Source organism: Ceratotherium simum, chromosome 13 (genome assembly GCF_057802395.1).
Source record: "Ceratotherium simum simum isolate JZ-2026a chromosome 13, ASM5780239v1, whole genome shotgun sequence".
NCBI classification, from domain to species: Eukaryota; Metazoa; Chordata; class Mammalia; order Perissodactyla; family Rhinocerotidae; genus Ceratotherium; species Ceratotherium simum.
The window spans coordinates 57,060,708-57,085,615 of NC_141912.1; the positions used below are offsets into that span (position 1 = coordinate 57,060,708).

Genomic DNA, 24,908 nt, shown 5'->3' on the forward strand with positions numbered 1-24,908 from the left:
GTGTCTGGGAAGCCCTCGGGTTTAGAAGACATAACTCAAAGACACCTCAAGAGACTAAAATAAGACTCAAACACGTGATATTCCCGTTCCTCATCCCCTACTTCAATAACAGGAGCTTCTCTTTTATTTTTTGCAGTGAAGTTTTTTATTTTTACCTGCAAGGTGGGACACTCACTTTCTTATTTCCATTATTTCCTTTATTATCTATTGTATTATACCTAAGGATTTCACATATTTAATTTTCTTGAAGGCACTTAAGTATATAACCCCTCACTTAATGTAACAAGTTGCATTTACTTTCCCAATGTAGGCATGCCATGAGCCTGTGTGCCTACTTAAACAACGCTACCATGTTCTAACACATATGTTCTAATCCACTTTTGTAATTGTTCTCAGAACCAATCTCTAAGTCTCACAAGAAAATCAATTTCATTACTTGATAGTCTCAATTTCAATTTTTTCCAAAGTATTTTGCTTTTTTCCAGAAATTCTTCAACCATGAAAGGATGAGACCACCATGAGGATACTAAAAATGTAGTTCTTATTTATTTATTTTTAATTGAGACAGAATTGACATAAAACATTATGTTAGTTTCAGGTGTACAGCATAATGATTTGATATTTGTATATACTGTGAAATGATCACAGCACGGTGGCTACAGTTAATAAGACTGTATTGTATATTTTAAAGTTGCTAAGAGAGTAGATCTTAAAGTTCTCATCACAAGAAAAAAGATTTGTAACTATGTAAAATGTAGTTTTTTAAAGCAAACTCCAAAAAAAGAATTTAAAAAATTATTTGAGTGATGCGTAGCTCCCTATTGGTGGCCACTTAAAAGAGAGCTCATTTGAATGTGTAAATTCTGGTGTGGGTGTGTATTCTGATATGTATACATATGCATATACATATACGTACATATATATTTTGAAAAAATAATATTTAAAAAAATTCATATATCCCTAGCTACAGCTTATATCAGAAATATCAACTACCGTATATCAGAAATTTGAAAAAAGATTTGAAAAAAGAAATTTCTTCTGGGCATGAGGGAAACAGGAAAGTTTTCCTGAAGGAAATGTGGTATTGGAGTAGTCCATGGACCTTTGGCATAGGTGAATGGATGACCTTAGGATATTCCAAAGTTAATATTTTCCAAAGCATTTCCTGGAATGCTGTCCCCACAAGATGCTATTGTATGCGGAAGGGGGCAGAGGGGAGATGCCTGGTCAAACGCCTTGGGAAAACTACATCCCCTCTTGGACATTTATGGAGCATAATGGTATATTAAAGGTTCAGAAACATTTGCCAGGAAAAAAAAATGTTTAACTTTATGTTTCTAATTCATTTAATGATGGATCACTCTTATTTTCTTTACATAACCTTTGATAACACCCCCAATTTCCCATTTAAGTAGAACTGTGTAATTTAGGCTGATGATTGTGATGGTGATAGCACCTCTCCTATTCCTTCTGATAAACACACACATTTTTGTGCTTTGAACAGTTGTATGATTATGGAAAGTTACTGAATCTCTCTGAGCTCAGTCTCCTTATTTGTAAACAGGGACAGCCTAATACCTATTCATAAGGTATTGAGAGGACTATGCATATGACTATTCAAATGAGTCGGTCCCTGCAAAGTGCTTAGCATCGCGTTCAGTCACTCAGTAATGGTGTGATCTTGGACAATCCCCGTAGACCAGCCGTATTTCATTCAGGAAATGTGAAAAAACATTCATATTTCCACCCAGTGGCAATCTTTCCTTTTGGTAGTCTCCAGTTACAGGAATGTCATGTAAATTAGCACACAGCGCTGTAAACAGAGGTAAGTTTTCTACAACAAACACTAAGTAAGCTCCCAGAGCACCAGCGCCTTAACACGCTTTGTGTGAGAGCCCTTCCGGATCTGGAGGAGCAGGAAGATGCCTTCAGGGCCAGATATGCACCGTGTCTGTGCCTTGGAGGACAGCTGACTTTTTCTTCTGTGTTGCTTTTTGTGGGTTAAAAAAAAATACACGAACTCCTCCTCACCTCTAGAGGATCACTTATTACATAAGAAAACAAAAAATTATTCTGGGTTTGCAAAAGGTATAGCATTTGGGAATTATAGAGAGATGACTCAATATGTATTGCTGATTTGTCCATTATTAAGAAGATAATTATTCTGGTTTCTTGAATTTATAAAGTGGTGAGGAATATGGCCTTTGTAATTTGGCTTTTGCATATGTTCAGAAAAGTCCCTGAGGTTCCTTGGCAACCACAGTGTCTTCACCTTCCAGAAAAGCACACTGCATTCACTCATGCAACCAGCAAGATTTATTAGGTATTTGGATTCTTTTGTATCTAACTTTCATCAGGAAAGAACAAGTAGAAAATGAGCACATGTGGAACACATTAAAATGTGCAACCTCTATTGTCTTTATAACCTCTACTGTTATGGATCTAAGGATAAAATACTGAGAACATGGAGAAATGATTGTGAAAGCATTCTGTAAATGGTAAATCATTATGAAAATATGTTTGCTGATAGCAACAAAAATAAATTTGTGTGTGGGGATTTTCATACTGAGGTCTATAATTTTATTTGTTTTATATCTCAAAGGCAGGACCAACTTCAGTCAGTATTTTCACAAACAGATATCAATAAGTCAATAAGACGTTATGTTTATGTAAGTTAATATGTAATTATCTACAGTTATGTATAATCACAGATAATTACATAACATAAATACAGATTTCTAAAACATTTGTTAACCATTCCTCCTTGCCATAGAAATTAATTCAGTTCAGTTATTAGTTGTGATCCACATGTTTTTAAAAATTAATTCTAAGACACACTTATTAAATTTTTAAATTTGAAATCAAGGTGTTTCTCATAATCAAGATCCCCCAAATTGCTGAGTTTCTATCTTTTATACTGAAAAGCTTTCATCAATTATATCTTACAACCAATTTTGTTTCATACTTAAGGAAGTAGAGGATGTTGTACCACCATATGTCTAGAGACTTTTTGTGGATTAAGTTTAAATTACTCGATTAGCCTCCATGATCTTTTATGCTTCATTTATTTATTTTTTGCTATGAAGTATCTATGAATGCTTATTCTACCTTAGTCACTAAATGCTGTGATGTGGAGGTCAAAGACTTCTCTAACATTAGTTTTTGTTTTCAAAGGCCAAATTGTGCATGTTGAACATTTATCTTAGTAAAAGACATGTGGAAACAATGACCTAACACATCTATTCATTTGTGGACCAGCCTTGCTCCCTTAAATGAAAATCAAAAGATAATAGCACTGAAATCACAAAAAGTAGCTCTAATGAAGAGTAGATAATTGTCTCAGAGGTGACTCAGATCTTACACAACTTGACCAAAATGCCATTTTTTATTTTAAATTTCCACAGTATAATGCCATCTTGAGTTTTTTATGGAACTAGTTGCCATTCTAAATACTTGACATATTTTCACGTTATTCCATGATCTCTTCATATAGTTCCTGTGGTACAGTATGTGTGAGTTCAACGTCCCAATGTCTTGACTTAGGATAAGAGAAGAACCTAGCCTCAGACTGAGAAAGAGGAATGGATAGCATACCATCGACATGAAAACAAGAGACGCCCTCACATTCCCCAGCCACTTGACATCCTCTATCACATCATCAGCACTACCTTTTCTATACCCGTTCTAATACAGTCAGAGTGTGTAATTCATTCATTTGTTCAGTCTGTCATTCAGAAAATATGTATTTAGCACTTTATATCAGGTGCTGTGGTAGATCCCTGGAATTTAGAGATGAGCACATGTTCTGCCTTCAAGAACAGTCTCACGTGGAGATAGACAAATAATAACCAGATACTTTCAGTAACATTTGATATAGCAATAATACAGAAGAACCAGAGGAGGAGAAAGAAGGCAGTCATTCTAACACAGCTTGGCTTAGTAAGGGAGGAGACAGAGCTTTGTCTCAAGGTGCTGGTGTCTGGCCTGAGTGATAGGACATGAGTAGGACTTGATCAAGTGGTTATATGTATTTTCATGTTTTCCGCTTTACCAGATCTCACATTTTGTAAGTTCGGATTTAGTCTTTGGCGCTCCTGCCTTATTTCTGTACCCTCCTCCTCAGGTAGAATCATTGATTCTCATGGCCTTAAATGCCATCTCCATGCTAAGTATTTCCAGATAGACATCTGAGGGCAGATCTTCCCTTTGAATTTCTGTAGGGGGTTCAAGGGATTTTGCGGCTGAGCAAGGAAAAAGACATGACCACAAGGTGGCAGTAGCACACACGAGCTTCACTGAGAGCTGCTTTGATAGGTTCACACGGGAGAAGTCCGTCACAGCAGGAGTCTGTGTAGAGATAAAGGCTCAGGGTGGCTCCTCAGAAGGGGTGGAGGTCGAGGGAATCCTGGGAGAGGGGGTTTGTGTGGAGGCAATGTCGCTCAGCAGCATGGCAGGCGGTCTCTGGGGCAGAGCGCTCAGAAGGGCAGCAGCGGTTTAGGGTCCTTATGGCTCAAGGCTTATCTATTGCTAGCAGATGTGGAGTGAGATTTTGCAAGAGTATGCAAAACAGGCCAGCTCTCAATGGCTAAAAAATCTGCTTGTTTGGCCTATTTTAAAAATAAATGGATGTGTAAAAATTTGATTTTGTCCCTGGCGGGCTTTTGAGCTAATGAGTCTCAGCCTGCAGTGAAGAAATAAATGACCTAGGGGCCAACACACAGAGGCCATCTTTCGCTCATTTATATAACAGCTTCACATCAGCGTAATCAAATGGTTATTGAACGTCTCCATTGGGGTGTCACATAAGTATCATGAAATTAACCTGATCAAGACAGAACGCCTGGTCCTTCCCCAGTTCTTCCTTCTCAGTAACCGCAACTATCATCCAATATTTGAGGCAGAAACTTAAGGTCATACATGGGTCCTCCCTTTGCAATCTGATCCATCATCGAATTCTGACATTTCTACCTCCTAAGCATCTCTCGTGTCTAGTTCTCTAAATGTCCACTGCCAGCTCTTCAGTCTAAGGTACAAATCTCTCGCTTGGATTATGCTAATATTCTACGAGGTTGTCTTATTTTACTCATATCTCCTTTCCATAAGTTCTCCAGACAGAAACCAAAGTTATCTTTTGAAACATGCATTAGATCATGCTCATGCTCGCTCCTTGTTTGAATACCTTTTAACAGCGTCTGGTTCCACATTGAGAATGTCCAAATCAGGAAACCCTGTGTGATGTGACCTGTACTTGTCCCTCCAAGCTCTTCTCCCACTGGGCCCCCCATGGCTCACCAGTGGCCAGCTACAGACCCAGTGACTTGTGAGTGTTCTTTTCCAACCATGACCTCTCACTGCTGCTTTCTGCCTGGAATGTGCTCCTCTCCCAGCAGTTTGAACGCTGATTCCTTCTCTTCCTTCAGGGGAGGAATGTCGCTCCGCCCCACCACCCACCTTCATCATTCTGTCTCAAGTTCTCCATTTATTTCTGGCATAACAATGATCTCAATTCATAATTGAGATATCATGTGTTTTGTTTATTCCTCCAAACCCTCTCTAGACTCCAGGCTTCTTGAAAACAGAGACTTTGTCTGTCTTGTTTACTGCTTTTTTGGCACATAATAGAAACTAAATAAATATTTGTGAAGTGAAATGCATACATACATTCAAAAAGAACAAATAGCAGGGAAGGGTGCAGCCAAGTGGGAAGGTTTTTTTCTCTCTCTTTTTAAGGGCTAAAGATGTTATTGTATTATGTTACACAGTTAAACAATATGGAAAATTTAATAATGCCTTTCTTGATGAGGTAAAGGAATTCCAACAACTAGGGGGAATATGAATAGCCTTTGAATTAACAGGCTGAAAATCATTGAGTTAAATCACTTGTGATTCCTTAGCAAGGCTGTGACTTATTAAAAAGTAGATTGTGATCAGCTGTTCTCCAAATTTTTTAAACCAAAGATGAAATAAGAGTAATCTTCATCATTAGGTATTTAAAAGGCATATGAAGGAACATTTTCTATGAGGGGTAAGAAATAAAGAAAAGATTTATCAAGAGGACATAAAGTCTTAGAATCCTGACATTCTACTATGACTTTTTACATTTCTCATGTATCTATGACTATATTCCTTTTCCACACTTAACAACTATTTATGTGTGCATTCTCTGTTTTTCTCCTTGCTCAGTCTTAATGGAAAGTTATCCATTCTGTATTAGAAGTAAACCTGCCTTAATTTGGAGATGGTGGCAAAAACAACAGTACAAAGAATAAGATTAGGATTAATGTACATTTATGAAGTGTTTATTATGTGCCAGGCCTTTATGTGTTTTAACTCATTTAATCCTAATAAGAAGCTCTATGATTTAGGTACTATTATTATTTCCTGTTTACAAATGAGGAAAGAGACACAGAGCAAGGTTACATAACTTGCCTGGGATCCCACAGCTGGAAAATGGTGGAGCCGGGACCTGAACCCAGGCAGTCTGGCTCAGGCCTGGTTGTCAACTACTGCAGTCCACGGGCTACTCCTGTGATTACATCCCACTCTTTCCTTTTAGTCATCAGAATTTTTATTTAGGAGAAAGGAGTGCACATACCATAGATATATTCTAAAGATATCAGGATTGTGCTCTCAGAGAAGAAATAGAAGGTTGCAACAGTAAATGTAGGAATGTCCAATTCGTTTTTTGCCACGTTATTTGGAAATTATTAGCTTTAGCTAAAATATCAGTAGCTTTTATTAGTGGGTAGCACCGGCAGAGGCTGTCTTGTCTCCTCTTTCCCCTCTCCAGATAAAAACAAACTGAGAAGTCTGAGAGCCTCTTTCTGGGAGGAGACAGATTATAAATCTACAAAATTTTGGAGTAGAGAAAAAAACATTGACTCCTTCTTTTTTATGCTTCTAGTTCTCTCTTCTTTTCACTTTTTGGTCAGTAAACTTAAGATCTGATATGACTAGGACTGGAAAGAATTCTTTGCCCTCATAGCTTCATTCATTTACATATTATTTTCTCATCAAATATTTATGAGTACCTATGATGTGCTGGGATCTGTGTTAGGCTTGAGTGTTAAGTGGTGAAGAAAATCTGTGGAGGGAAAGAGAAAATGAAAACATAAAACACACGTATATGTACACTCACACATATGGGTGTTTTTTTGTATACATTACTTATACATGCATATGCTTTATATCTCCTATATTTATATAAACTTAACTTCTTTGTTTACTTTATGTGCTTAACACATACTTTATATATGTATATAGTTACAAATTATCATAAGGACATAAGGAACTGAACATGTTCAGTGACATCCATGGTGGGAACTATTAGAAGGGCCATACTGAGTCCCTGCAGATACCCCTGGCTTTAAAGCTTAGGGATATTCCTGGCGTTCAAGACAAGTGGCAGAGGGTTCTTGAAGTCCTTGTACTGCCCAGCCTAGCCCACAGACTCTCTGAGTGGAATAAAGGAGCTGTGTCCTGTGTGGGTGCCCAAATGCCCATGAATTCAGCCCCAGAGTGAGCATGTCAACGTGTTCATTTGACATGGAACTAAAAATACTAGCACAGATATTGGTGAAATCTAGAAGACATTTAGTTCACAAGCCTATGTTGTGAACATGCTGTGAGGAGATCTAAAAGAAAAAGCACCTCTGACCACAAAGCTCTGAGTCTAATTGGGTAGAATAAACAGATGCATGAGAAATGACACTGGAGGCAATGGACCAAAATGTGCAGAGAACCATTATAAATGGAATAAACAGCTCACGGTTGAGCTCATCCTTTTCAAAGGAAATGAGTTAGAGACATGGCATTTACTTAATTGATGGTGGAGGCTTTGGGAATATATTTAGATGGACGCTGAAAATAAGGGTTTAAATTTAGGAAGACAAACACAGAAAGAGGATGCAACTTCTAGTGAAGGAGAACACAAACAAGGCAAAGACTTGAGATGCTTTGTCCTAAACTTGTTAAAATGCTACTGTTCCTCTTGTGTGCCTATTTCCCTATTTATCAATGTTGTTCAACAAAAATAAGTATTTCTATTTGTGGGACACACAAACCTAGGCATTTTGTGAAATAACTAGTGTCCGTTACTAAAATATTCCTAGAACAAAAAAACCAACCAAACCTTCCATTCCAAGATCCTAATACTAATTTTTGTCCAGCATGGGAGGCCTTGGAACTTTCAGAGTGTTTTCAGAAACAGTTCAACAAATATATTTTGAATAATTCCTAAGTGCTGAGGAAGTTACGGAGCACTAGGACTAGAAAGATGTAACACAGTCCTTCCGTTATAGAGCTAAAGTCCAACTCGAGAGAGACATAAATACACTTCACACAATGAAATATCGGGGCACAAACAGGGCATGAAGCAATGTTACCCCGACAATGAGTAGCAAAGTTCAGAGAACACTCCTGGAGAGATGGTTATTTGATGGAGAATTCATAGCTCAACAAAAGAAAATAGAAGGAAAGAGATCATTTCAGGAAGGGGGAGCACCGTGGGCAATGCAGTAGGATGGAGTGTAGGGGAAAATGTGAAAAACCTTTAAAAAATGGTATTTTTAGAAACTCAGCATTAAAGTATGTTTCAATGTTCAAAGTCCAAAATAGGTTTAACAAGTGCACGCGACATCCAACCCTAGGTTGACACTTTTAGGTTGAGAGTATATTTATAGAACTAATTTAAACTCCCCAAAACTGTTTTCAGAAATGGAGGTGTTTGGTGGCCCAAATTTACTTCCTTAGAAAGAAAGCAGAAGGGATATAATTTTAGAATGGTAACAGCCCACAGATCCATATTCCAATCCTATTGTTCACGAATGTGGAAATAATCTGGAGACTCTGTCATCCTTTGTGACTTTCTAGGAAGAGAACTAACATTTCGTAGAACAACCACCTGTAAGTGAATTCCAGGGGAGTGGCCTGAAGGAGGGGCCAGGCTAGGCTAACAGTGTAATGGCTGAGAGTCTAGTGACACTAATGTTGGCAGAAACAGAGAAAAATATTTCTTCTCTGCCTCGATCTCAGGGACCCAGGGCAGGCTCAAGGTAGAGTCATCATTTAACTAAAGGAGAAGAGCAGCCAAGGGAACAGTGATCACAGGAGTTCACGCTCCAGGAGGGCCCCTGAGGTCTTTGTGGTGGGTACAGAGAGTGGCACTTCCAACAGTGTCACCTGCCTGAGAATTCCGTTGAGCAGTCAGGGTCCAATCAAGGAAAACAGGATTCACTTGGGATATTTAAATGGCGGACTCATGCAGGGAATTGATTAAAGTACAAAGCAGGTTATGAAAGAGACAGAAGAAGCCGACCAGAGAAAAGTGAGGCAACCCAGAAACTAGCCACAGGAGCAAGCCACAACCAACCCCAGGATGCAGGGACACGGGACAGGCAGGTGCTGCTGCGGCACACAGGCCTTGGGTTACCTGCTGGGAACTGGGACCGAGGCAGGCTGCGCTGCCTGGAAGCGGAGCAAGGAAGAGACATAGCTGCTGCCTGAGAAGCTGCAGGAGGCACGCTGGATCTCGGGAGAAATACCCTGGCTCCTTCCTTCTTCCCAACCTCCTGTCTTCCACCATTGCCCTCAACTGCAAGCCCCCGTTGGCTGAAGCCAGCTGCAAGTCACCTGAGACAGCTTTCCAGGAAAGGAGGCCTCAGGGGTCAGATCTCCCTGCCCAGCACTGAGCCAGGGGGAGGGCAAGGAATGGATCCAGGGCAAACCGGCCCAAGACCCGATTAAGATAATTAAGTTACAGAAATCCCAGGGCCACCTGCTGAAAAGAGGAAGCCTGCACTTCCAAGACTGGGTTGTTAGAAGGTTGGAGTGTAAGAAAAATATCTTTAAAACACATTTCCCTTTTCTCTGCTTTGCTTGGCTAGAAGGTCAACGTAAGATGGGACATCTGCATGCACATCCCAAAAATTAGCTTTAATTTGGCTAGACACACTCATCAGAAAAGACAAACTGATTTTTTCTCTAAAAGAAACTGCATTCTAATATCTTATTTTGTAAAACTTAGCCGACGTGTAAGATTTTCTGTTTGTTGTGCTGGTGCATTCTAAGAATTAGAAAATCCTTGAATTATCACACAAAGGCTTATTTGCCTAAATTACCATGCTGGCCTGACACTGAGATGTGGGGTTGGTTTTGAGTCTTTGTGCATTTAGTGACCTGCAGTATTTTGATAAATGCCGTTGCCTAAAACGATGCAGTAGGAGGTTTGGGCACCATCTGTGTTTGTTTCTGTAGGAGCAGTAACTGCCTAGAGAAAAATCTGATGCTCATTTCAAAGATGCAGTATAAACAAAATTCAAGATGATGTCTTGAACATAATTATTCCACCTTTCATTTACACAGTGCTGTATGCATTTCAAAGTGATTTGATGTGTTCCATCAACGGATCTTCACAAAACTTGTGGAAGTTGGGTACGGACTCTAAAATATATAAAAGCTCAACAAGGAAAAAAACACTGAAATTACAGTCTTTTAGGAGAAGACTGTAAAAAACCATCTAGTCTCCTCTCCTGTTGATACCAATAGAAACACTTGTTAAGCACCTTCCCTGTGCCCGGCATTTTTTTTTTTTGTGAGGAAGATCAGCCCTGAGCTAACATCTGCCAATCCTCCTCAGCAAAAAGACTGGCCCTGGGCTAACATCCGTGCCCATCTTCCTCCACTTTATATGGGATGCCACCACAGCATGGCCTGACAAGCGGTGCGCTGGTGCGCGCCCAGGATCCAAACCGGCGAACCCCGGGCCGCGGCAGCGGAGCGAGCGCACCTAACCGCTTGCGCCACCGGGCCGGCTCCCCGACATTTTTTAAAGTACATCACATATATTGCACCATTTAATCAACAGAACCATCCTACGAAGTAGGTATTGTTATGTTCTCATTTTAAGGATGGGGAGACTAAGACACAAGGAGGCTAATGGACAGCTAATAAAAGATATGAGCTTTGGCAGTCTAACAAAATACTCTCTTAAGCAGTGTCTTCTTAATATTTACCCAGCAAGCAACGTTCTTAATTACAGAGACATATGTTTATATGGGGTCTCTTCTAAAACGTGCATGTAACTCAGTGGTGTGCTGGTAAACTGGCTCATTGGCACTCTGCAAGAGAAAAAAAGCCCTTATTTGTAGTGTGCTATAGTCTGAAGGTTTGCTGTGGTCCCCCCCACCCCCAAGTTCACATGTTGATATTCTAACGCCCAATGCAATGGTCTTGGGAGGTGGGGCCTTTGGGAGGTGATTAGGTCATGAATGTGGTACCCTCTTGAATGGGATTATTGCTCTTAGAAAAGAGATCTCACGGGGTTGCCTAGCTCCTTCCACCATGTGAGGATCCAAGAAGTCTGGGACCGGGAAGAGGTTCCCTCACCAGACCCTGCTGGCACCCTGACCTCAGACTTCCAGCCTCCAGAACTGTGAGAAATAAATTTCTGTTGTTTATAAGCCACTCAATCTGTGGTATTTTTTTATAACAGCCCAAATGAACTAAGAGATAGCAGTTGCCAATTTCAGTGGTACAAATAGCCCCACCAGGGTCCACTTTAAGCTCAAAAAGTGAAGTCACTGAAGCCTAGCTGAGAAGAGATGCACATTCTCGGATCTCATGAGCTTGTGTCTCCAGCACACCACTGGCTGATTAAAATTACTGTTGTACTCAAGATGACACGCATGCCACGGACGTGATGATCCACTCCTGAAATATTCTTAAAACATGAACTCATTTTATTTTCAGCTGTTTTATGCAACTCAATGTGAATTAAACTGTTTTAGATATGTTCTTGTTCAATCACTGCTTATAAAGAATTATGTGATCATGTTTATTTTTGGTGCATTTTTCACTGACGATAATCAGGCTTGCTGGGATGAGGCAATCATGTAGCAGCTAGAAAGGGGAAAGGAGAGGCCAAGAAAGTGCCACCACTCGTACAATGGCCAGTAGATATATGCCTTGAGCCAGGTACCAGACATTTTCCAAGCCACAGTTTCTCAGGTTATTTTGCAGCCAGTACAGTTACTAAGATTCCAATTAGCAATGTGGAAGTCTTGGGTTTGGTCCAACTAATAATTCCATGTGTCTGTTACAGAATATAGTCACCTCAAGAGTTCATTCAATGGTCCTTTAGGGAAGTGGCCCTTTGTTTAAGCCTCTCTAGCCTGGAGCCATGTCTCAGTTGATCTTAAGCAATAAATGGGATGGATAACCAGGACTTCTGTTGAGTGGCCCCAAAGCTGAGCTCACAGGCATCCTGTCCGGTTGCTTCTGCCCAGGCTCCTTCTTCTAGAACCTACCTGTGCCTTCTCTAACACCAACCTAAGTGTCTGTCTTTATTATCAAAGCTGTCTCTCCCCAAAAATGTTTTACAAATACATGTCCACATCAGAACACTATCTGATGCCTTCCACTTTCTCCTTTATTCTCCAAAACACATAGGTGAATAATAAGATCAAAGCTCTCTGTCATCAGCTTAGCATACCCTTTCCCATCTGTGTTCTGTTGTCTGCTCATTCTTTCTTCTTCCTATTATTTTTACCCCCATGAAACTGTTTCCAAAAGTAGTATAAAATTCCACGGGAGAAATATGAACATCTCCTGACATTTTTTCCACAACAATAACAACAAAATGCTAATGAAGCTTGGCTTGACTGGCACTAGGAGGAGGTAATACAGTAAAATAAAGATTCTTAGGGATCTTTGTGGTCGTCATGTCTTTAAAACTGTTAACAACCGAAACCCAAACCATAACAAAACAACCCTGTTCTACAAAAAAGTAGGTCAGCAGAAAGAGCGTGGGAAAGCTTGGGAAGCCTTGCTCCTCCCCGTTGACAGGTTTGGTGACTCTGCCTGCTCCTCCCCCTGGAGAGGCTGGTCTGAGAAACGTGGATAAAGAAACGTGGATGGAGAACTCCCTGCTGTTAAGATGCTCGCAACTCCTTTGCCTTTTCCACTCTTCTTCTTTCTCTTTAGTCTTTTTATTGGGAAAGAAAAAGCCTAAAAGCTTACTCTTATAAGCTAATGACTGTTGAAAGTCTGCCAGCTCATCGGTTCTGGACAAGAAACAAACAAACAAACCAAAACCTTCATAGGTAAAATACTGGATCCTCCAAATGGAGACCATTGAAATCTGCCCCACAAACAAGGTGGAATGAATAAACGAAGAAAATCTAAATGTCTCATCCACTCAACAAATATGTGTTATGCATATTCTAGATACCAATCCCTATGTTAAAGATCTAAGAACCCAAATTTAAATAAAACACAGATCCTGCCCATGGCAGTTTGCAGTCTAAATTACATTTACTAATTGTGATAAAAGTTCTTTATTTCTGATATTAATCTATAATAATATACAAGCTTTCAAGCAAGACTTTAAACTTGAGTTTCATGTGGCCATATCATAGATATATTAAAAGATATTTGAACATTTCCAGATATTCATTGTTATAAGTTTTATTATCTATTCTAGATCAATCCATTTAGGAATCCGAAATGCGGGAAAAAACCTCTAAAGGCAAGATTTTATTTTGAGCTAAAATGTAAAAGAAAAAAGTTCTGTTTCACCTACCTTCTGTCCATATCTGACCTTTCGTGCAATTCTCGTTTCTTCTATGAAGCCATCTTTTTAAATCCCTGTCCAAATTAACCTCTTCTTTTTCAGTCTGCATAATTAACATTAACACGTTCCATATATATTTTTATCCAGTGGTTGTTATTCATAAGGCACTTCAGAATCACCTGTGGAGTTTAAAAAATACACATTTCTAGGCTCCAATCTTAGAAACTCATTTGGTCAATGCAATTATGGTCCTAGCATCTGTATTTTTAAAATAGACCACATGTAACACACTCCCAGTTAAGAATAACTGCACAAATTACCCTATAAGATTTGGCATTTTATGATGGTACATAATCTATATTTGTGCATTGATAGTCTTCTGTTCCCTAGTGAATTGTAATCATCTTTTGTGTGTAGGCATAGACTTATATTTACTTTGTTCTCTGCAGCACACAGAACTTACTCTGCACTAGTAAGAATTTCCACCCTTCTTGTTTGAAAAAAATGCCAAGGAATTGCCTTTCAACAACTTCTATATAATACTATCATATCTATTTTTCTATTCATATTCTTTATACCGTGGTGGAACAAATTTGATTGAGCAAATATTATTTATTCATCTTTATTTAATATTGCTTTTCAGAAAGGTTCCTAAATTAGGGCAATCCCTAGAGAGTTTCAGAGAAAGATGCTCTCTTTAGCCATAGTGGGGTTAAACTTACGCTGTTGATTCAGATCCAAATTCTCTTCTTATTTGGCCTATGGTGAGGGGAAAAACAAAAGAAAAGATAGTTGTAAAGTGTGTGCCGTTAGTAAGCACTCAGTGCATGACAGCTAATATAAACATGAGGCGTTACGGAAGCCTCTTTGCCCCCAAGTATTTTCCTCAGCATCCAGATTTTATGCCTTAGATCCTGCTAATCAGTTACTCCCAGTGGCATCTAATCTAGTCATAGAACATCAGCACTGGAGGGGCCTGCTGAAATGGGTTAATCCCCCAGTCTTCATTTCTAACCTCTGAACCAGTTTAGGGCTAATAGCTAAAGCCATTCATACACATTCGTGGGGTTCAAATGTTCCGCCTCGCAGAGCTGTTTTCAGAGTCAGTGAAAGAACACAGGGAAAACCCCAACTACAGTGTCTGCCGTGAACTAGTCACTTAACAAATCATTGCTATCATTAATACAGTAACAGTAATATCCTGAACTGCAACCCAGCTGACTTTTACATTGGATCAGTACTCCTTTCCTGCCTCTTAAAATGCAGTCCTTGTAAAAATATAGTTATAATAGCTAGAAAGAATAACAGATTAGAACTATTGATAATCTTCGAATGTATTAAGTAAAACCAAGCTAATCATACCGACCAGCAGATAGGAAGATAGTGTATCATCTTCTGGCCTATGTTGTCATAGAGGCAGACCTGCGTCCGGTTGCAGGATGCCCACTATGGGGGGAGGCCGTGCTATTTAACCTCTCTATCTCTTTGTTTCCTCAACTGTGAAATGGGAGCCATAAAATACCCTCCTCACTGGATTACTGTGAATAATTCATTATACATGAAAGCATTTCAAAATCTGTGACAAATAGCAAGCTTACAATAAAGCTTATTTTATTATTATTAACATTTCATTATTATTTATAGATAAAGGTACCATAATTAGTCATGCATACTGGGACATATCTGAGAGTGAAAGGTGGTGCTATAATAATAATCACACTGGGACAACAGGTGTAAACCAGGACGCATGGTTGCCTTATCTACAATATATTTTCCAGCTGAAGGCAAATTCCTTGGGGAGTGTTATATTGTGTGGGAGAATTTACGTGGAACTCTTTGGGAAGATGTTATGTATGTGTCAGATTCAAGATGAGCACAAAAGTATGGTGCTGCCTTCTTCCAGACTCCTCTGAGACAAAACAGAAGGAGGCCTTGTGTTTCTATATTATTTATAACTTAGGCGAAGTCTTTCCTAAGTTCTCCCTGAAGATCAGGTCCCGAGAGACGCACTTTCATTTTTTAAAAATTTGTATTTTAAGTACTTTCAAGAGAAACTTTCTGAAATCTCTTATACAATTTCCTGTTTCATTAAACAAATATATACACTGTAATTTATACTCTCTACGTAAGTTCTTTTTCAACAAATGTGTGTATAAACAAGAAAACAGAAACCTCTCTTTTGAATCATCTATATCGCTGATCACCCATCTAGCCATACATTTATTTCTCCTTTTGTTTTAGAACAAATTAGAATTTTAGGAGGGAACAAATAATCATGGTCCTAGTCTATCGTGTTCTGTTCCACTCTACTCCATGCCATATGGAGGCATATATTGGCCCTCTTGCTGATAAAATTGAACTTTCCCTCTCTACAAAAAGGTGATATTGGGAAGGATGACAACAGTAACTCTTTGGACAAAGGCTCCGTAAAGATCCATCATGTACGGTGGGTGGCTTTTCCTTTCTTCCGGAACTTTTTGTCCCCACTCCCCTTATTATTGGAAATAGTGTGAATATTCATCACATTCTCTCAAAAAAATATATTTCCTTATTAATTGATTTTTGTTCCTGTTTTTACTTTGTACTACAGAAATGCATAACCTCAAGTTCTGGTGATATAAGACATATGAAAATCGTGTGCATAAGAGAATCAATACATTACTGCCATGCTGCTACAATGTAGAATAAAAAAACTCTTGCTTTTCTGACATAAGTTTAATGTCCCACTTAGCTCTCATGCAAAGAGCTGCTTCATCCATTTAAGCATTTCTTTTCGGGCCCAGGATGAAGTATTCTGTACCTGTCTTGTAAGCAGAGTGCATAAATGAAATCACAAGTGGATGAGAGGACTCACCTCCATTGTTATAAACATTGAACCTCCACACAGTCTGTGTCAGATTTATTCCAGTTTTTGGTTTTTCTATCATACGTCTTCACCTACAGTCCCAGATGAGCAGAACAAATTTAAAGCATTATGCAAACACACATATAGGCATCTATAAGGCACTCCTACACGGGTATCAATTCGGTTCATAGCAAATTTATCAACAGTAATAGTTGTCAAACATACTCAAAACAAAATAAATTATCCATCCAACCTCTTGTACTTAAATGCTTTTTATATTCTGTGTTTTAGAAAAACAGTTTAACTTTAAGCAGCACTCTAGCTATGATCATCTCTCCTGAGGAAGTTTTCTATGAGATTGAATGAAGATAATGACAACCATTAGTCATCGCCATTAGCATAAGGCACGAGGCACACTACAATATTTACAAGCAGCTAAGCCACGACAGTGAAAATATGACTTCCTCTAACTCGGGCAGGCTTCTGACTACAGCTGGCTGCGATTTTGTAAAGTGTAACTGGTCTAAGTCTGGTGGTAGTATATTTAATGGCATGTTCATCATAAGACCTAATTGTTTTCCACCACAGGGTACGAAGCTTTATGTCCTCCATCAACCAAAAACAAACAGGCATCTTGCTTAATGGCTCTTCAATTAATGTTTATGTGCTACTTTTACACTCTGAATTACTTGATGAATAAACTCTAAGAAGCTATTTGAAAACTAAGTTTAACGGAACCTCAACTATTATTAAAAATTCCCAGGATTCTTATAGTAGCTGAAAATGTCAGCTAAGGAATATAGAACATACACTGATATTCAAAAATCTTCTACTCCCCTGCAAGAATGACAGACAAATTGAAGCATTTGGAAGGAAACAATCTATGGAGCTGGAGCCTTGCTGCCTTCAAATTGAAGATCAAAAGAGGGTCAGAATAGAAATGACCCGGTCAGACCAGTCGAAAGGGGAGACTTGGTTTACTATGCTAGAAAGGTTCCGCTTTTGTATTTCAAATGCTACCTCAACTTGCAAATCCACACACCTATTGATATTTCTACTTTCCTTATATAGGACATAGCAGAAAGCACTAGTTGATTGAATGTATTAATTCAACACCCTTCCGTTTGTAGAAGTTTTATAAAGTTACCGAAAATATATTTTCACTGAAATATTGCCATTTTTGAATTTATGATAAAAAATTATTTCTGGCTTTTGTAGTTATTTGGATATTGCAGTATTATATTCATTCACGGTTTTTCATTCTAGTATAAGAGCCCTGATGTCTCCAACACTGGGACAATTAACTAATAATATCCCTCATTGTCCCAAATTAGTTGGGCACCATTAGACACAGGGAAAAGAAAGAAAGAAAAAAACCAAATACTAAGGAAATGAGAGACAGTGCACATTTCCTTCTGGAAATGAAGGATCCTTTTACACCGTGCACGAATTTGCGAATGCTGATGTATGTATTTGAATAGAAGTGTGGCCGTCCTCTTCTTTCTGTCCTTCAGTTTAACGTATCAACATAAGGTTCATAAGGGACAAATGAGATTGCAAGTTTAAGAGATGTCAAACATCCTTGACAACTTCCCACTAAGAACACAACCGAGAAATGACAAACATCATCTGGTTGGTTGAAGTTTCAAGTTCACTGCTTTTGATTATAGGGCAATGAACCTTTCATTTTTTAGTTTGTGTTTCTTAAACATTATTTCACTGAGATGTATGTAGTTGAATTGATTTGAATTTGACTAGGTTAGCACTACAGTTTTATTATTTGTAATAAATAAAGGTGGCTTTATGGTATTACAGCACATTAAGAAATTTTAGCAGTGCAATTGACTGACTTTTATTGTAATTTTTAAATGTATCATTATTTCATATTAAAACCAAATTCATTGCAATTTAACTGGATATATTTTTTCTAATTCTACATATTGTTAGGTACTAATTAATATTCTAATTCATGTCTAGTCGATTTTTGAAGCTATGAGCAAGTGAATGTGACATACAAATCTGAATGTGCTGGGTGGGCATTTAGTAGATAAACTGATTAGGCATGAAATAATAAATCCTCAATTTTACTTCCAATTAAAAATCCATATGGTATGTTTCCCCAGTTATTTTATAGCTGATTTTTATATGTCAAAAATTAGAGTAGAGGAAAATACTTTAGGAAATAGAATACTGGGAATAGCCTGGGGTGTTATGTTAATGTAAGACATAAATCATTGGTGTTAAATGTAGTCAGAACTATTGGATGACACTTGTGTTTCATGTTATACGTTTTTTTCTATTAACTCCATTATAAGGGTATATTTTGAAAGGTGAGAGGAATTGCATCACTAATAAGTAATGTTCACATTCTCCACAAATGCAAAGTGGAAGAGAGAGTTGACAGTGGCTAATTTTTGCAAATGTCCTATTTTGGATAGATTATCAGTTCAATAGATAACACATTTCTAAACTTCATTCTTTTTAAAGTAGGAAAAAAATAAACTTTCAAAACTGCCTAATCAATAAAATTGGAGGCTGGGTAAGTATACTATATGGAAAATAGAAAATATACACAAATTCCATTAAAGTCTGAAATAAAAATTTTATTCATTCACTTGAGTTCTGGTACGATCTGAATATCTTTTGAAGAAACAAGTGTGCCAGCACTAAAGACATTATGAAATCAATATTCTATACAATATAAGCAAGACCTTATTTTGTTTTTATTTTTTTAATAATAAAGACCATTTATAGCTTATTTTGCACTCAATTTTATTTTGAAATTTAATTCCATTGTAATTCATAGTCATCGACAAATTAACAGACTGTGCCTTGTCCTGAAATTTCTGTTCTCAATTCTGTTTTCCTGTGTATTTGTACATTGAAGGCAGTTAAAAATAAATAAAACAGCTACTTTATTTAGGAACCAATAGCCTGATAAGTTAAATAATTATAATTTGAAGTTGTCCATGGTCCTACTAAGAATAAAAGTATTAGTTATATATATGAATCATTTCAGAACTGAAGTATGTGTCACTTTCTACAACTTGACAATCTATAAAACTGACTGAACACAGCTACAATATATTAACATTAACAATCAGGGTTACTTTGAGAAATAAGTTATACTTCTACTGCAGTCATAATGAAGTCTAATTAGAAAATAAATGAAAGCATTTATAAACTATTTTAACATTGCTAAAAGCAAATCTAGCCTCAGAAGAGAAGGAAATAATGCCCAAATAGACATTTACCAAATGTAATTATCAAATAATTTATCTTTACAAATAAATACATGTTTTAGAAACCTTCTGTAGCATATCAAAATCTTATTTTTTTTTTGGCGTGGACATCGTAGACATAACTAAAGTCATCTCTCATTTTTACTGCATTTCTAGACCCTTCCTTCCCCTACATTAGGGGAGGCAGGCGGCGAGGATCATCTTGTCACCAAATGTATTTGTTTTACTATTTACAAGTTAGATATAAGTATTATTTATATAATGAGCCCTAATATTTTAATTAGTCACCTATGCTTAATAAAAAGTGCATTTCCTGATCTCAGCAGTTAACCAGAACCTGTGAGCTTCTGAACACACCAGGACCTGGAGTGTGTAACACAGGCAGCTGTGTGACCACAGGAGCAAGTTCAGGAACTCATGTTGAATTGAGGAATGAGGTTTGACCTGGCAACTGAGTAGCCTCAGACTCTCAAGTAAGCTGCTTTTATATTGGAAAAAGAGCTAGTGTCTTTTCTGTACAGTAGATTACACAGCGGAATTGTAAAACAGTAAAATCTGTATTGATTTGTCATGTCTTGCTTCAACAGTGGGTTTTTGACAAATAAGTATTTCTGGGTCCTTGCAATGCACTTTAACAGTAAAAGTGGACAGAGATAAATTGGACCAGATAGCAGAATCCTTCCAGGTGACCACATTTTTATGGAAGAAGCCCACGTCTCTGCACTGCTAAATAAAACTGTTTAGTAAATTAAGTCAAGATCAACTGCTGATCTGCTTAATTTAGACTCAAACCTCCTGGGATCTTGTCTTCAAATCAGGGTGCTGGGTTAAAATTAGGAAATTGTATGACTTTTTTTGGCCTTTGCAAACCGAGCCAAAATTAGATTTTGAAACTTACTGGGCATTTAAAAACCTCAATTATCCAATAGTCATAAACATTCTAAGATGGAGGGACTAATGTAAATATAGAAAAATGATGGCCAACACTATGCTAATTGTTTTCCAGTGCTGATACCCAATGGTTACTGAATTTTTTTTTCTTTTGAGATTTTTATCATCATAGATGCTAAAGAAATGGAGTCACAATTTTGATATGTTATAAATCAAATTAGAATGCTTTCATTAATTTCTCACTTAATGTTTTGTACTTTTAATTAATTAATTTCAATTCCATTCTCTTCCAGCTAAAATCAGAAAAATTATCAGTTAATTTAGATATTACAAATTCAGTAATCATTAGGCTCTTGATTTTGAGGAATTTCATAATCATCTGACACCAGTATGCTGTTTTTTTAAAGTATTCAGTATTATGGCATGTCTTTAGGAGGCATCTAGTGGTAATTATTAAGGTTATGAGTAAATGTTTATATATAGGTAAAAGTAATTCCCAAAACTTTTGGATAACTTAGGATGTGTTTTAATAATTACTGCACATGAACAGTGTTCCCTCTCAGACAACCTTGATCTCTCTTCCACCACTGGATATTATCTTTTACAAATACAAAATGGGTAGTTATTTTGAAGAGGTTAATGTTTCTGACCATTCCCACCATTTATGTGATTTTTTGCGTGTGTGTGAGGAAGATCAGCCCTATGCTAACATCTGCCAATCCTCCTCTTTTTTTGCTGTGGAAGACTGACCCTGGGCTAACATCCGTGCCCATCTTCCTCCACTTTATATGGGATGCCACTACAGCATGGCTTGCCAAGCGGTGTGTCAGTGCACGCCCAGGATCCAAACCGGCGAACCCCGGGCAGCCGCAGCGGAGCGCGCGCACTTAACCCTTGCGCCACCGGGCGGGCCCCAACCATTTATGTAATTTTGGATAAAACTCTTAAGCTTGTGAAATTTTGTTTCTTTATCTTTAAAATGAAGATAAGAAAATTTGCCCTGCTTTCTTCATAGAGCTGTTGTGATAATTAAATCAATATTATCTTAAAAAGATTTTTAAAGTATCAATGCATAGATAGATAGGTCGATAAACAGGTATACATTTTTTAAAATCTTTTTTTGCTAATGGTGTGGAGTCAGTTCCGACCGCTAGCGCCCCTGTGTACAGCAGAGTGGAACCCTGCCCAGTGTTTTTGTGCCATCCTCTCACCTTCCAGCGCTATATCAGACAATGCTCTGCTGCTATTCATAGGATTTTCACAGCCAATTTTTTTGGAAGTGGGTGGGCAGGTCTTTCTTTTGAGTCTGTCTCAGTCTGGAAGCTCCACTAAATCCTGTCCACCATGGGTGACCCTGTTGGTACTTGATATCCTAGTGGCGTAGCTTTCAGCATCACAGCAACAGGCAGCTGCCACAGTCTGACAACCAACAGATGGGTGGTGTGGTTCCCTGACCGGGAAAAGAGCCCTGACTGTGGCAGTGAGAGCACTGAATCTTAACCACTAGACCACCAGAGCTGGCTATACGTATACATATATATATATATGTACTTATAATGTCATATACAATATTAGCATTTTACATATAAATCAATATAATTTACATATATCATAAATTTTACATAATATCAGATTAGAAAAAGATAGAGGCAAGTTGATCTTTATTCATTTAGTTATATTTAATAAATGCCTCCCATCAATCTGGATCAATATACTAGTTAAGATAAAAAAGTTAAGCCTTTTCCCAAGAGGGCTCCAATTTTTGCTACCAGAGAGGTAAAGCCTGGCTGTCCTTTCCCAAAATATTTCTTGAATATCTTTAAAGCAAGATGCTGGGCTTGATGACATTTTTCCTTCTGTGACTAGCTCAGCAGACTATTTGGCATCCACTGAATATTTTTTAGCTGTAAATTGTCATAAGGCCACTTTTTGGATCCTATTTCATTTTGTCCCAGCCTATCATTTCTAGTCTCATTTGTAGGTTAAGGTGTTTCCTTGAGTGATATAATGAAGTGGTAAATTAATGGTAGAAAACTATGTGGATTCAGCAAATCATGTGAATATGATTTAAAATACACAAACACCTTGGACTTAAATTCTGGGAGAATTAATTAACGGTCCTCTCCTACTTCTGAACAAGCAGATCAACTCATCACCAAGTTTTACTTATTAGTAATTAAGCTTTTATAATATCCTATGTTAGACATCTTCCTCATAATCTAAATATAATAAATAAGCAATTCTTATTAAGACACTTATAGAGATAATGCTTCCAACAGGGTCTATTTTTACTCATAGTATATGGTATTCCAAACTACAGGATTCTTAAAATATAGCTTGGAGGACAGTCTCTCTCAAACATCAATATCATTGTAAAGCAATGTGATAAAATTACTTTGGCATACCCTTGGAATTCATAGAATTAGTACTCCTATTTTTTATCTCCAAACAATTCTGAAGCTGTGTGATACGCAGTAATTTGTAACTTTCTAAAAGTGCAAATTTGAACTAACATACACTGTGAAAAGATAGTGCAAATTTTTGTTCCTTACTCAACATAGAAATTTTCTGAAGTGGTAAAAAAAAAAATCTGCTGGTGGAAGTGAAGGGAAAATGGAATTATCTATGAAAACAATTGTTCTGGGACAGACAAAAGAAGTTGCAGATATATTCAATAGTGGAATGTTCTGTATTTGCTGTAAAGGGAAAGCATATTTTTAATTTCTAAAGTTACTGCCTTATGTGATAAGTTGCACGTGACGGTGATTTATGAGAATGATGAGATCTCAGGACTTTACATTCCTTGACGGTTGTAAAGGTGGTCTATCTTTTGTTTTTCACGTTGCTATCTGTTTCATCTTAACACTTCTAATGGATCTTTCTCAGCTTTCTAGCTATATTATTTTTCTTTCTAAATCTATTTTTTTCTTATTCTTATGTTCACCTTCATTCTGGTATCCTATTATTAAGTAAAATAAAGTATAAAATACATTGTGATAGTGTGTATCATCTATATAGGACAAGAGATAGTAAAGGAAAACTCCATTTTACTTTTGCAACCACACAGATTGGGACAAATCAATATAATAGAGCATGCCATTAGTAAATAAATAAGTAAAAGTAACCATGACTATTTTTCTAGAAATATATTTTTCTAGTTTATTTTTATTTTTTATTGATGTTTTATGACATTTTGTTACTTAGTATATCTCAACCTCCATGAAGGCTAAATTCTATACTTTGATACACATAGCTTCCATTTAATCAGTGGTACGAGGGGCAAATAAATATAGTCAGGTACAACATATACAGAGCTTAGGGTTATTACACAAGACTCACTTTCTAAATAATCCAGGGAGAAAAGATATTCTGAATATTTTGGCTTATGCACATAGAGGTGTTTAGAAATTTACTATCAGACTTTATAAAGTTAGTACTACTGATCTTGGCAATATTAATAGTGAGAGAATTACCTCAAATTCCTTTTTACTAGCTTGAAAAATGAATTACACATCTACATTTTGGTTTCCTCTCAAATTTAGTTTACCACAAAATTTTGTCACCAAAGTCAGAGGGGATGGTAGACAGTAGGGACTAATGATGAGGTCTCTCATTGTGATCGCCTGGGGTTAGAGCCCACGCCACTGCCCAGCGATGGTAGGTTACTTCTCCTCTCTCAGGATCAGTCTTCTCACTTAGAAAATTAGGATACCCTAGAACTTACATTGTACGGTTGTTGAGAAAACATGTAAAGTAATTCATAAAAATACTTAATACAGTCTTTGACATGTATTAGTCATTCTATTATTCCAAATGCCTTTTCTTCACATTATTATTGAAACAGTTGTACCAAATTATTGTTAGTCTCACTTTCATTTTTAGTCCTATTTCAATGTGAACAACATATGTGCAACATTATTATAAGATTCTTGTGTATAAACATATCTTATAATACCTGTTATGAAGACACCCAATATATGTTTCTTTATGAATATAATGGTAAGCATTTCTACAACGGTGTTCTAAAGACTACATTAGCTGAATATTTTAGTAAAGAATATTTTAAAAATGTCTAAGCTGCAAACTGATTTGGATAATAGGAATATTTTTTGGATTAAACTAGCTTTCATTTACACATTTGATACACACTGTGAAGATATCTTAAAGTTAAAAATTTTGTCAAAGAAAATTAATTTGGGTGAGAATATTAACTAAATTTGGGGAGGATATACACACATCTGTATGATTTTACTTTATATACCTCACAATTCTGTGAGTAGGTGCGATTATGATCCCCATTTTACCTATAAGAAATCTAAAGCTTGAAAACTTCAAGTGACTTTGCTTACACTCCAGAGCG

General features: G+C 37.3%; 1 protein-coding gene across 3 annotated transcripts in view; it reads right to left on the reverse strand.

The window, feature by feature from the left end:
* KHDRBS2 (KH RNA binding domain containing, signal transduction associated 2) overlaps nt 1-24,908 on the reverse strand; it is a 564,075-nt gene that overhangs the window by 11,529 nt on the left and 527,638 nt on the right. For all 3 annotated transcript variants that reach the window (XR_015554171.1, XR_015554170.1, XR_015554169.1), the window contains 3 exons: nt 16,425-16,507; nt 14,293-14,329; nt 13,580-13,749 (listed from right to left, as the gene is read on the reverse strand). The gene's annotated coding sequence lies outside the window, so the exon portion shown is untranslated. The remainder of the gene's footprint in view (nt 1-13,579; nt 13,750-14,292; nt 14,330-16,424; nt 16,508-24,908) is intronic.